General features: G+C 35.0%; 1 long non-coding RNA gene across 1 annotated transcript in view; it reads right to left on the bottom strand.

The window, feature by feature from the left end:
• Positions 1–1,034: 1,034 nt before the first annotated feature.
• The window catches only part of LOC118536048 (uncharacterized), a 43,952-nt gene continuing 34,131 nt past the window's right edge, over positions 1,035–10,855 (bottom strand). Inside the window, exons 2-4 of the long non-coding RNA XR_004917478.2 lie at positions 7,617–7,701; positions 3,965–4,184; positions 1,035–2,194 (exon numbers count right to left, since the gene is read on the bottom strand). This is a non-coding gene — a long non-coding RNA (uncharacterized LOC118536048). The remainder of the gene's footprint in view (positions 2,195–3,964; positions 4,185–7,616; positions 7,702–10,855) is intronic.

Here is a 10,855-nt window from a genome sequence, read left to right as displayed (position 1 = left end):
TAATGATAATATAGAAATAAAAACTGAGGCATGCCCCCAATAAATTATTGAATTTCACTGCTTTAAAAACAAACAAACAAACTTTCCTTCATATATTAAGGCAAGAAAAAACAAGTCACAAAGAAGATAGAAATTATCAGAGTAGCGGCTTGAGGCTTTGCTATACCAAAATTTAGTAACAAAAAATGTTAAAACTGTATCTACAGAGGATCATAGGGGAAGAGAGGGAGAAATGAAACAAGACGAAACCAGAGAGGAAGACAAACCATAAGAGACTCTTAATCTCAGGAAACAAACTGAGGGTTGCTGGAGTGGAGGGGAGTGGGAAGGATGGGGTGGCTGGGTGATGGAGATTGGGGAGGGTATGTGCTATGGTGAGCGCTGTGAATTGTGTAAGACTGATGAATCACAGACCTGTACCCCTGAAACAAATAATACATTATATGTTAATTTTAAAAAGCTTAAAAAAAAAACCCTGTATCTACAAAACTCAGAGGAAAAAAAAACTATACTTCAAGTTCTTTTTTTTTTTAACCCAAAACATGGTCCCTTGTATACAGGTCCACAATTCCTTTTCTAAAACCTTTGAGAAAAGATTTGTTTTATAATTCAGAATTTGTTGGATTTTGGAAAGATTATATTATTCTTATACTATTTCTTAGGTAAGACTGGGGATGGGCTAACATAATCACATATTGCATGCATCAGTATTTCTTCAGAAAAATCAATATTCACCCTGAGAAAATATAAATGATAAATAATCTTTTATTGTTCATGTCAGAATCTTCTGCCAAATAATACTGGTTTAAAATCACAGAAACACATGCACACACCCCTTCTCATTTTCTAAGCTTTTGAATTTCAGAATTATGGATCAAAGCAACAGATATATATCTCAGCCTGATAACAAAAGTCCCAGTTTAAAAAAGTATTGACGGCAAAATACAGCTAATCAAAGATGAATTAAAATAAAGAATTCAAGAAAAATAAAAGCAGCTGTGGCAAAAGACTAAAGAACATGATATATATTTGAATCTAGAACTACAATTATATAATGAGAACTGCAGTCTCATGAAAGATTATAAATTCCATAAACCTTAATAATATAAAAATGAGAATTATGTGACTATATAATTATTAACCAAGGAAAACTCTTTGAGTAAGAAGAAAGAAAGAGAGAAAGAAAGAGAAGGGAATGAAGGAAGGAAGACAAATAATGGAAAATGGATACTGTCTTAGTCTATTCGGGCTGCTATATCAGAGACAGACTGGATGACTGCGAAGTTCAAGATGAAGGCATTGGCAGATTTTGGTCTCTGGTGAGGACTGAATTCCTAGTTCACGTCTTCTTGCTATGTCCTCCCTTGGTGGAAAGGGTGAGAGCAGTCTCTGGGATTTCTTTTATGAGGCCACTAATCCCATTCATGAAGGCTCCAGCCTCATGACTTAATCACCTCCCAGAGGTCCCACCTCCAAATACCATGTGTGACGAGCACGCTATGAGAGCACACACAGTGGTGTCTTTCCACAATGTCAGCTTCATTCAGTCATAAAGCAAGGTTAACGTAACTACAAAGCAGGTTCAGGATTCCAAACTCAACATTTCACCACGTGATTAACTTGGCTTCTTACCCTGCGCACAAAACAGAATACAAATAACACAACAAACAAGATACACAAGGGGTAGGAAGTTAACAAACCAAACCGAAGTCAGTCTGGGGGCACACAGTTCAGATAAGACCTCTGTCCAGCCCGGGTCAGCTCTCGGCACTTACTGCTTATTACGTTCCAGCAGTGAAGGCTCTCGGTTCCGTTCGGAGATGAATCGTGCAGAACCTTCTGCGGCAGCTGCCTTTCTTAAGTGGTCAGACATAGAGGGGTCAGTGTCTGAAGAGTCTGACAGTTTGCTACAAAAATCCTGCCCTTTTAAAGGGATATAATAAGTCTTGGGCCCCTGCAGACCTCCTCTGCTTCTGCTTGCTATTAGTTCTGAGGTGTCCTCAGCTGGTGCTGGTCTCGGGGATATTTCGTAGCTGCAGTATCCTAAACTGCCTGCATTATTGCCTGACACAGGCCCCTGCTTGACCTGAGTGACTCCATCTTGCTCTCTACACCATGATCCTGGGGACTAGGTTTCAACACATGAATTTTGTGGGAATACAAACATTCAGTCTACAGCAGAAACCAAAAAACACTGTAATGAAGTAAAAATAAAATTGTAGAAATAAGTACAAATGTTATTTGCAATCAAAATAATGTGAATAAGCTTGTGTATTCATGTTAAGTGTTACTATTAAAGAGAAAGATTCTCATATTGTTTGGAAAAATAAACAGTTATGTGCTCTTCACAAGGCAAGACATCTAACAAGACCTAACACCTAACTACACGAGTAAAATACATCAATAGAGTAAGACTAACCATATAGGATTAAAAAAAAAAAAAAAGATATACCAGGCATCAAATATTTAAAGCAAAAACTAAAAGAAACAAGAGGACACATTTTTAAAATAGAAAATGATAGTGGGAGATTTTTAAGTATTCTTTTCAAAAATCAATAGATTATGAGACAAAAATTAAGTTGCTGCACATATATATAGAAATAGAGATCTACAGGTCCATATTTCTATATATCTGTATTTCATAAACATTAAATACACATTCTTTTCAAACAGACTTGACTGCTCACTAAAAGTGAGCACTTGGTAAGCCACAAGAAAATTTCTATAATTTCTAAAATGCAAAATTCACAGAAGTCACTTTCCACAAGTAATAAAATGAGAAATGCAATAAAAGGAAATTTTAAAAAACTCCACCCATTTGAAAAGTTAAAAACTCTCTACTAAATAACTTTGGCATTGAATAAATACAAATGGAAGTTAAAATATTTGAAATAAGTTTTATGACTGTTCAACATATCAAAGCCAATAGACACAGGAAAAAAAAAAGGTACTCAGTAGGAAAGGTAGAGCATCAATACACATGAGAAAATATAAGAAAGATTTAAAATAATTGAACAATTTCTCACTCAATAAACTAGAAAAATATTGATAAAGGGAATACAAAGAGAGTAAAATAAAAGCAGTAAGGAAAAATGAAGGCAGAAATTAATGAATCAAAAAGAATAATTTATTAGAGTTAATGACATACCTGAAAACCGGTCTTAATACATGTAAGTAAATTAGTTTGCAATGCTGATCAAGAAAAAAGAACAAGCACACGTATACACTATTAAGAATGAGAAGAACATAAATGCTTACAGAGAGTTTTGTTTTGATTTATTTTTCATTATGACAGCTATGATATGAAACTTCATGCCAGTAAATTTGAGAGTCTAAATGAAAAGGATAATTTTATTAAATTATCCATAAAAGTTGACTCGAGAAAAAGTGGAAACCTTGAACAATAACAGAGATGTGAATATGTTGTTGCTACATTATCCTAAAATAGAAGCATCACCCTGTGGTATTTAACAGTGAGGATTATCAATCAAACCTACATACATAGAAACTGCTTCAGAGCAAGAAAAGGTGGAAATGTCCCCAGTTCATTGTTTAAGGCCAGCATAACTGTGGTTCCAAGAATGACACAAAAGCACAGGCTAGAGGCTAGAGGCTCTTCTTACTTGGGAACACAGACTATTCTACCTGAAATGTGATAAAATATCAGCATATTGGATCTAGCTGTACCACGTACCTCTTAAGGAAGAATACACCTGGAACTATGGGTTTTATCCCAGAAAAGCAGCAATTGTGGAACATCAACGAAGGTGTTAATGTAACATTATAGTAAGACTTATCAATAAGAGGAGAAAAATATTTCAAAAAGACTAATAAAATTAAACTTACAAAAAAACAAAACCATTCACTAAGCACTAGCTAAGGAAAATTCTCTAACTTGATAAGTGGTGCATAACAGAAAACTCAGCAGACATTAAAATTAATGGTAAAATTGTAGAATCTTTACCGTTGCATCCAGAAACACTTCTATTTTTTATTGTTAGAATTTTCTGATGGGACACCTGGGTGGCTCAGACAGTTAAGGGTCCGCCTTCAGCTCAGGTCATGATCCCGGGGTCCTGGGATCCAGTCCTACATCGGGCTCCTTGCTCAGTGGGGAGTCTGCTTCTCCCTCAGCCTGCCGCTCCCCCTGCTTGTGCTCTCTCTCTCTCTCTGACAAATAAAATCTGTAAAAGAAAAAAAAAAGAATTTTCTGATGAAGATATATTAGTTGTGTAATTAAAAATAATTTTTAAAACTGATTAAAAATTATTACAGAGGGATAAAAAAGATATTTCATGCAAATGGAAACCAAAAGAAAGCTGGAGTAGCTGCACTTATATCAATCAAAATAGACTTTAAAACAAAGACTAATAAGAGACAAACATGAGCATTGTGTAATGATAAAGGGGTCAACCCAACAAGATGTTAACAGTAGAAATAATGGAAATATACTGACACTAATATTGGTTGGTTTCCTTTGTGTTTACATAGCTAGACTCAACTAATTATTCCCTTGCTTACTAAAGAAGGCTTTAATAACTGTAAGAAAATACTTTCCACTATTTAAAATAACATCAAATAATTATAAAATAGCCGTATTAGATTGTATATTTTAGAGAATCACAATATTGGAAATACATGAGTCCAAATTTATCAATTAATAATAGATGTTTTTCTGCACCCTTATGTACTAATCCCTGAAAGAGAAAAGAAATTGAGGAATAAAAATGAAGATTAAAAAAATAGACATAGGTTGCATAGCATGAATGAAGACATACAGCTAATAAATACCAATACTCCTGTTGGCCCCAAAGCTCATGCATTCACAAAGTTAAGAATCTTGTGCTTGTTACCATCTGCTTGTGTCCTTAAAGAAGTCATTTAACTATTCCATGCTAAATGTCTTAAATTACAACATGAAAATAATGTTTAGATTTATGGCAGCTAATTCCTCTAGGTACTTTTAAAAGTTAAATTTAAAAAGTTAATTGCACAAGAAAAGACACTCTTACTGGTAGTTCTGTTCTGAATACAGAGAAATAGATGGATTTTTTCCTAACTAAAATGGTAGTTAATTTTTTAGCCCTAAAGCAGGTCTGAAATGGAAACACATACACACACACACACACACACACACACACCACACACACACAGTAAATAGCCATTTTAATGATTGTGTGCTTTTGTTCCAAAGGGTATGTGTTAACAGATATTTTCATATTTTTCTTTTTAATAGAAAGACAATGACACTCATTTATTTTCTAAATACTAAGAATATCCTTCTACCAAATAGTGAATTTCTTACACTTTCATGGAGTTTATATTACTTTTTTCCTCATCCAACTTGTTTTATCTTGGCTGGTTGTTTTCAATAGTGAAAACCATCATTACTAACATACAACTTCCTTCTTCTTAGTCTGAAGTAATTTTCGTTTTCTATAAAATATTTATCCTGAAGTTTGAAGGTTTCCATTTTCTAGTCTAGAGAATATAACTTTTTAATAGGAACATAGAAACATAATGAGTCTTAGTCTCCTGGGCTCCATGCCTACTCTGAAAATACAATGTTATAATTTAATGTCCCTGCAAGCCTTTCATTGTGTGAATGGAGATTTCTTTCTCTTCCAGTGAAAACTAAGACACTAGATGAGTGTTTTAGGCCTTAGGAACCCTAGGGAAGAGGGCGAGTGACAGGAGGAGTCTTCTAACCGGGAAACACTTGGCTGTGCTGAAGAATGTCGTCTGATCCAGATCGCACCGGAGACTGAGGACGTAAGCCAGCTTTGGTCACAGTGTCCAGGAAGCTGGAGGCTGTGTCCCACCAGTTCCATGGCCACTGCCTGATTTCACTGGCATAAAACAGGTTGGTTGGGGAAAATCAGAAAATGTCCTTTTAAGGTGATGGCTATCTTTCTCCATTTCTCTGTTCGTGGTTTCTTTGGCATCAAAATCTGATGCTCTTTTGATAGAGTTGCTACAGAATATAGTCAACTCCTTTTCACCTGACCTAGGGGCTAAATTACTGAAAAGCCGATGAGTTGGAAACCTCACTACTTTTTTATTACCATTTCTACCTAAGAACTAACGATATAGCTAAAATTCATACTCCGCAACTGATGGTTTCTTTTAGACCTAATGTTGTTCTCGATGGTTCTAAACAGTTAAAAAGTAATTCCAACCCATTTTTGTTATTGTTTCTTCCCTTATCCTTATTATGATTTCTCAGCCAGACAAGGCAATTAAAAGCCAGAATGGTTTGCAAGCACAGGTTTGCTCTATATTTTCTTTCTACTCCACAGGCAAAAAGAAATTATTTATAATTTTCTAGGTAAGAATGGAGAAATCAAGCTACTTTCCTCATGAGTCTGTTCTCATGGAAGGAAGAACTTTTCTAGTCTCTTTCTTCCATTATGGACTGCTCTAATAGGAAGACGATGCCCCTAAGATTTCAAGTCAAATCAGCATGCTGCTGCCTGGGCACACATTGCATTTGGAGCTTCATTTATTTTATTTTATTTTTTTGACATTTATCCAGTTTATTTGATTACTCTAGCATGCTGGTCTGTATAATTCAATCTCCATAGCTTTATTTTTTTAGACTTGATTTATATAGTTCAATCGTCTGCTAATTGTTAAGCAAATAATCACCCTTTATTTTATTTATTTTTTTATTTTTATTATTTTTATTTTTTATTTTTTATTATGTTATGTTAATCACCATACATTTATTTTTAATTCCCACAGTTTCCTCATCTCACAGAACATGCTTGAGCTGCCTTTGTACACCGTCCAGCATGCAATGGAATTTAGCCTTAGTTGGCTTAAGTGAAATAGCTGAGAAGGTCCATCCAAAATAAGATACTACATACCCCATTCAAAAGCTTTCAAACACGCAGGATCTCTGCATCACCCAGCAAACCCAACGTTTCTTTTAGGATTCAGATGCATGATACAGAAACGTCTTCATCTTACAGTGAAATAATAAAAGGAATTGGGGGTTACAATACGGTCGGACAGCGCAGAGGCAGGGCCTGAAGAGAGGAACCCCCACAGCCACACTGGCAAACTGGCTTCCCAGGGGAGTAAGCACCATCAGGGTGGCGGGAAATTGAGAGCCATCCATGGAATACAGCGCTCCAGCAACGGCAGCTTCTGCGGCCCTCTGCTTGGCGTCCATGAAGCCAGAGACCGGAAAGTCGGATATTACTGCAGAAAAATCCCACAGTTCCAAATTTCACACAAATGCATCAGAATGGTAGAACCTAATCTTCAATCAGAATCCTAGCTACGTGGTGGAGCAGGAAACATGGTATTTAACTTTCTACCCTTTACTGTACAGAATAGCACAATAGAAAGAGGGTATTGTAGATGCTAAGAGCCAATTCACCTACTATACCACATAAGCCAAACAAACTCCTCCAAGTCTGGTCTTCAAGGCCTTCTGTGAACTTTTCTTAAGCCATCTCTCCAAATTTATCTCCTGCCCATTATATCTTTATATACCGTACATGCCGGGCGGACTGAAGTTCTTTGAAAGGTTTCCTGAATATACTGCAAAATTTCCTATTTCTGTGCCTTTGATTACCATTTTTCCCTTTCTTAAGTCTGAAACCTACCATTTCTTTAGTGCAAAAGTTTCTTCCTCATCAAAGATTAGTGACCTTTGAAAGTAGTCTCTTTCTGATAATCTTCGTCTTCTCACTGTAATTTTAGAATAATGTCATGAACACAAGAACTCAGCAAACATCTGAAAAAATATAATAAAAGCAATTTTATAATTTTACATCACTATTTCCCTTCATGTATACTTCATGGATTGAGCTTCACTATTAATAAACAAATGCAACTCCCAGGGAATTAATTTTCAAGGTTTCCTCAAGGTTCAGAACATTTTATTCAAACCAGAAATTTATCCAAATGACTACTAGCTTAAAGGGTTTTCTGACTTGAATCAGGTGAGGTCCATATAATTTCTATGTGCACCTATGTCCCTCACCTCAAACACACACACACACACACACACAGACGTACACACACAGCCCCCCCATGGAACTCTCTTAGGCCTACTCAAGGTACAATTTGAAAATTGCTTTCTTAGGTGCACTCCTCTCCTCTCCTCTTGTGTGTGTGTAAGAGAGAGAGAGTGTGTTCACGTGTAAGTGTTCTTGAAGGCACACTGATAACCGGGATCAATTGTGGAATTATTACCTAATTGGTTTCACAAGATGCTATTCAAAAAAATTAAGACTTGGATCTAGTTATTTTACTTCCCTATATTCTTACCTAAACTGCCTCAAAACTTTGGTTGATGGAGATAGATGGATAAATAGAAATGTAAATAGACCAGACAGAAAGGAAGAGAAGAAGAAAGAGATGGAGGGAAGGAGGAAAAATAAATGGATGTGGGGATTACTGGAATGAGAGGATGATACTTTCTACTCATAAAAATGAAAAAAAAAAAAAAAGAAGAAAGGAAATATGATGCCAGACCATCATCACCTCATCAAGAAATTTTCAGAATCTCCCCAGTGCCAATTCCCCTGGGCTGGGTTAATTACTTCTCTTTGTTTCTCTGGCAGTGTTTTGAATATTTCTATAATTTAGAACCATTAAATAGTTCATAGAAACTAAATAATTTAATTCTCCTTTATGTACATATAAAGAGAACATTCCATACAAAGGGTAAACCATTATTTCTAGTGTCCATCATACTCAAAATGCAGGCTGTTCCAAGTTTGACACCTCTCTTCTCTCATCTACAACACAGGTCTATTAGATTCTACTGAAACATTGTATGTAATAGAACATTACTACAGGTAGATGTTACTGGGGTTCAGAAAATCAGATAATATACAATGGTTATAGCCTAGACCACTAGATTTCATAGGTTTTTTTGTTAAGAAAAATTCTGTTAATTTTATGCCCTATTTATGGTAGCCACATTTTATTTTTGATATTTCTATTCCATCCACATAATACATTATGGTTCCATATGGTCACAGTATTCTTCCCAAACTGTCTTAACTTGTGATATATTGGAGACATTTTTGTCATATATCTTTTTTTCTAAAAAACAAATATTTCACCAAATTGAAATTGCTCCTTTCTGAAATTTTATATTGGTTGTGATTTGCAGAAAGCAGACTTGAAGATAATCTGTTTTGCAGGATTTCGCAGAAATATAATTGCTATTTACTATTACTTTATTTGGTTGCAAAATGTAGAAAACTAATAACTGTGGTATTGTATTCTTGCCAAGTATAGTTGGGTTATCAGGTGGTTATAGTAGAAGATTTACAAATCGAAAGTGCCTTCTTTTCCATTTCCTGACCAACTACTGATTCATCATTTGACCTTGGAAAATCAATTGGCCTCCTCATACCTCAGTTCAACTGGAGAATTAGGTAAAAATTAGAATTTTGCTGATAGCTAGATGTTGCATCTCATCTTAACTGACTATGTAGAAATTGCACATAGTTTTTTTTCTTTTGCTATGCAAAAACTTGAAAATGACTAAAAAATATTTCTGCTTCACTAAATATCCATTGTCTTATTATTAAAACATTGCTCACAACTAAAGTTTTTTAAAAACCTGTGAATAACTATTGCATTAAATTTAAATAATGAGTGACTATGTTAACTTGGAATATTAATCTTTAACATAAACATGAGTGCATTAAAATAATATTTATATAAAATATATCTTTACATATATACCATATATATTATGTATATAGTTGTAAATAAATGTGTATATATGTACACACTGAGCTGCAAATTTCCCAATGGCTATGAACTTCGATTCACTTCTGCATTTTCTGAACCCAGCTCATCACCTGTGACCTAGGAGGTACTTAATAAATGTTTGTTGGATGAATGAGTGGACAAAAATGTCTTGACTTATTGCATCTGCAATTATGTAAATAATGTCAGGCTTGAATATGAAAAGGAAAGGTACATTAATTTATGTAACAAAAAAAGTCTTCAGTACATCTTCATACTGAAGGAGCACAGAGGAATGATACCTGGAGGAGAAAGCATTGGAGGGAGAAAGTATAGCAAGGACTGGCTACTATGTCAATGTGGTCATCACTGGCCTCACCTCAACTTCCATTTCTCTCTCAAAACTCCATCTATCCATCTCTTATAGGTGCTATTCACTAATCACTTAAAGAATTAACAATCAGTTTTGTTTAAAATTACTACAAGGACTTGAGTTCATATTAATGTTTATGGGTAGATCAAGCTAATCAATTGACATCATAATAATTATCTTCCACTCTATGTGAGATGCAGAGTACAAACTTAACAAATTTAAGGAAAGACCGAGCATATTATATAGAATTTACATTTACTGAAATCAACCAAGAAAATTTAAAGACAGATAACTAAATATACACTGAATTAGTTACTGGTCCATATCAAAATAACTGAAGATTTTCATCCATTCATTTGGATCAGTGAGGAAAACAATTCATTCTCACCATTTATTTTGCTGAACAACAGAATAAACAGTCCAACTCAATAGCCCATATTTGTGGATGTTCGATGTTGTATGGCCATTGACTCCCCTGAGACTACACCAAAGCTCTGGACACACTCTCAGAAAAAAATGTGTGCATTCATGTACACACACACATATTTTGAGGATATTCTGGAACACATTAAAGCTGGATCTCAATGTAAGAATCCCTACTGCTGAGCAGGAGATATAGAATCCTTCTTACCCACTTCTCATTTTTTCATGTCAAACAACATCTACTAAAGTTAACACTACAGTCCCCTTACTCACTCCTTTATTTATCCTGAGCCCAAGTGGGAAAAATATTAGCTGTCTGATTGTTGTTGACATCCA

Source organism: Halichoerus grypus, chromosome 9 (assembly GCF_964656455.1).
Source record: "Halichoerus grypus chromosome 9, mHalGry1.hap1.1, whole genome shotgun sequence".
NCBI lineage: Eukaryota > Metazoa > Chordata > Mammalia > Carnivora > Phocidae > Halichoerus > Halichoerus grypus.
The sequence above is the reverse complement of the archived record's forward strand: the minus strand, read 5'-3'. Positions and strand labels throughout refer to the sequence as shown.